This window comes from Sinocyclocheilus rhinocerous, unplaced genomic scaffold (genome assembly GCF_001515625.1).
Source record: "Sinocyclocheilus rhinocerous isolate Xijiao unplaced genomic scaffold, SAMN03320098_v1.1 scaffold1885, whole genome shotgun sequence".
NCBI lineage: Eukaryota > Metazoa > Chordata > Actinopteri > Cypriniformes > Cyprinidae > Sinocyclocheilus > Sinocyclocheilus rhinocerous.
Window position 1 is genome coordinate 14,645 of NW_015641424.1, and position 4,135 is coordinate 18,779.

The window sequence follows — 4,135 nt, forward strand, 5'->3', positions numbered from 1 at the left end:
TTTTTTTACCTTATTCTGTGCAGAAAATGTAAATAATGGTTTGTAGTATATAAAACCATCATAAAATTGCCATTAGGAAAAAATAATAGATTACAAATGATTGATTATTGTCCAGCAGTGTATTTGATGTCTTATAGCAAATTCAAAGTAAGAGATAAGAAAATAATTCCTTGTAAAAAAAAATAAAAAAATACATACATACATAAAATTATTGTATTTGTCATTTCTGTCACTTCTGAAATGATGGCTACACCCCTGGTGTGACAAAATGTTAGCCTATACATAATGTATATTATGTACATGTACATAATGTTATGTAATTTCTTACATAAATTTCTACATATGCCATGTCATGCCATAGCATCATTAAACTAGCATCTAACAATAGACAAAAGTGTTTTTTTCCCTTTAACCTATGGTTCTGTAACCATAAAGTGTTCCATGTTCCTGTGGCTCAGTAGTAAGTATCGAATTGAATCATTCTAAATTTGCAAAAATCGTTCTTGAATCGAATCGAAAACCTATGAATCGTGAATCGAATTGAATCGCTGTCTACCCAAAGATTCACAGCCCTACTTGCAACATATTAGTTTATTACAATAATTACACTTTTTTCCCATAATCCTTTGCTGTTTATAGTAAAATACTGTATTTTACTGTAAATATTACAGTGAAAATACTGTTCAAATTACAAAAATCGGTGCATGATGCCTTGAACAGCTCCACTCTATGTCCCAGAGATGCTGGACTGCCATAAAATCGCTTTAGCTGCTCTCTCCATTTCTTTGACAGAGGGTTCATCATTATTGACAAGATAGATTTCTAAGTTGCCTTGAAACTTTGCACATTCAACGAACTGTTTTATAGTCTTTACAATAATGTCTGCACACTGAACTCTTGGAAAATGGAAAAGGCCAGAACTCATAGCAGGAATTGCAACGGATGAAATGTTGTTCTTTAAGATGATTTGCATGATACTACTGATAGCGTTATATAAAAGTGGTGCAGCTCTATCAGTCTCCGACTTGGATGGGTTTGGAGACACTTGGAGACCAACAGCATGTACTGTATGATATATTTACATGGGAGATTACCAGCATAAGTGAGCACAGCCACACTAACTTTCACTTTTCCATTTTTTGTATAATATCATCACTCCATTTCTGGATCTTTAGGCCCCCAGCATCACTCAGGGCTTGTGCAAGACCACCTCCATGTTTTAGCTTCTCATTGGCTGCAATGACAACAGCGTCCAATTATGATGTGTAAGATCATGTTTCCAGACTGACACTTTGACTCCGCTGGACAGATTTGTGGAGTACCTCTTCTCAGGACTTAAAACACAAGTTGTGTTACTACCAAGTGAGCCAGCGTCTTCCATATTGCAGAGAATAGCCATGCAATCAAATTTGACATTAACAGCATGACAAAAGGCTTTTCCACACTTTGCCAGAATAGCAGCCTGTTCTGGAACCAGTGGCACCAGACCCTGTTCTTTGTCACTCATGGCTTCCTGAGGACACAGACCTCTATGACTCTATGACGTATTGACCATTATAAAAATAAAATATTCAACCACAGATTCATTAGTCAAAATATACTATTGGAATGTGTACATGATTTCTATTGGGATTTCTTTGTTAATTTTGAACTAATGCTGAAGGATACTAATAGGATCAAATAAGCCTGTATTTAAGTATCAAATAATATGTTACTAGATAAAGTGAAACTTTGGATTTCATTTTTAGAATCCTATTGAATATTATGTAATGTTCATCAGATCCCTACTCATTGTACTGAACTAAAGTCTTACTAGACAGTCCAAAGACACTACACTGAGAACTCAAATTATTTTCTTGAAATTCCTTTTAATGTCTTAGAGATGGGCTTTTCTACTTTTTGTAATCTTAATAGTCCCATTGAGAACTACATTTTCTTGTCTGTGTTTTGTTGGAATCCTAAGAAATTTTTAATAAAGTTTCATATGTTAACATTAGCAGATAGTTAACATGAATTTAATAAACAAGTGAGCGGTGCCTTGTGGTACCTTAAAAAAGAGACACAAAATCACATTCCACAATGTGGAATCCCTGAAATATTAATATTATTTCACTTTTTCTTAATCACTTCATGTTCCAGCTTATACTATGCTAACAGTGTTTGGAACTTTGTATGGCTAGCACTTCTTTTCTTATTGCATCCTTAAGATGAATCATTTGTTGTATTCCTTATTTGTAAATCATTTGAATGTATCTGCTAAAGTAATTAATATAGATTTAAGCTAAATGCAACATTAACAATTTTTAATATTTGCTCAAAAAGTAGGCCCATATTTCTCATAGTAAGTTTATGGTAACTAATGCATTAGCTAATGTTACCTTATTGTAAAATGTTACCAGGTTGCTTTCAAATTCCGATAGAAAACCCAAAAGCATTCTTTCAGGATTATTTGACTAAAGTAATTAACCCATGACTGACCAAAAAAAAAATATATATATACAGTATATGACAGCTATGCACATTGAAAAGGAAATTTTAAAAAGCCAGGCTCCAGTCACCAGTCACTGATTATATGATGCAAAACTGCAACATTCTGTTTCACTGATGAAGTCATACAGGTTTGGCATGAGGGTGAGTAACTGATGAATTTATTATTATCACGTTTGAGTGGACTATCCCTATAAGACAACAACTACACATATCCACATTTACAGTGTAATTTAGCGAATCTGGCCCTTTTATATCACTGTCTTTGTCAATTAAGCCCAGGCTAGGTGTTTTCTATGTCATGGTTTTCTATCGGAGGAAAACGCTTAATGTGAAATTTAGCGCTTTGCATTCATATTCTGGTCTCATATGCTTTCTTGTATATAGCATCATCAGTAAGGTGTATGAGTTTGGTATTTTAAAATTAGTCTCACTGAAACAGAAGTCACTGACATTTCAAAAAGGCAAAGAATATCCATGTAGCTTTTAAGGTGAATGCAATATTTTATTAATACCAGAACTGGTTATTGTTATTTATTTATTTTTTTAAGTCTAATTGGTTCATTCAAATGCTTGCTTTTAAAAGAATCTGTATCGGTGTCAGTATCAGTGATACTGTCCCTGTATTTACTTGGTATCGTATCGATACCAAAATTTGCATTATCGCCCACCCCTAGTTGAAACTGCAGGCTATGTTATGATGTTAGGAAAAACTCTGACTGATGCATAGCCATATATAGAGAAATTAAAAGTGAAAGTTGTAGTCTTTACACTAACTTAGACAAACACCTCAGTCAGAGGACAGGTGGACATGGCTACTGCTGAGTTCCCATACACTCTCTGCGTCGAGGGCCAGTGGGATCCCCGCACTCCCAAACTAAAAAACAAGCTTATTGTCTATTTCCAGAGTAAGAAATCCAACGGAGGTGACTGTGATGTGGAATACCCTGTTTCTGGCGGGCAGACAGCAACTGTTCGATTCAAATCAAAGGAAGGTAAAGTTCCCTATAAAACTCTGATCTGAATCACTGTAACATATCATGTAAAAAGTATAGCCTAAAGTGTTGTGTTAATATTATATGTGTCATAGTTTTAGCCGTATCAAAACAAACATGTCATGGAGTTACCGTTGGAGAATTCCAAGAAACTAAACTTAGGGCTTAAAGTTCTCTGGCACCGTGCCTGATCTCTGGCTGCAGAAAAAAAAGATTCTTCAAAGATTCATGTTATCTCCATAAGGATAGTTTGATTGCCAGAACAAATTTACGGTATTTTTGAAAAGGTCCTGTGTTCATGCTTATGATCTCTTAACGGTGATTTACCAGAGAAGACTGTATGTGTGAAAGGGGCTAAAATCTTCCTCTGTATATGGGTGATTCTATAATTGGAGATACATTTGGCATTGCAGAAAGTTAAGAAGAAAATACTTTTCACTAACAGATTTTTTTTTCAGTATCTTATTGAAAACATATTTAATTTTAATAATGCAGTGCTTGCCAAACACAAGTTACTTCCTTTCATCTGAACATGTATTATATACAATATCAAGTTAAAACAAGAAATGTTGTTGAAATATTATAAGGGTGCAAAAATAAATCAATAATGTTTGTTAGGTTTTAAACCACAATTTTATTTATTTATTTTTTTT

The 4,135-nt window shown here is 34.0% G+C and overlaps 1 pseudogene; it reads right to left on the reverse strand.

The window, feature by feature from the left end:
• Nucleotides 1-727: 727 nt before the first annotated feature.
• Nucleotides 728-1,507, reverse strand: LOC107754847 (poly [ADP-ribose] polymerase 9-like; annotated as a pseudogene).
• Nucleotides 1,508-4,135: the final 2,628 nt, after the last annotated feature.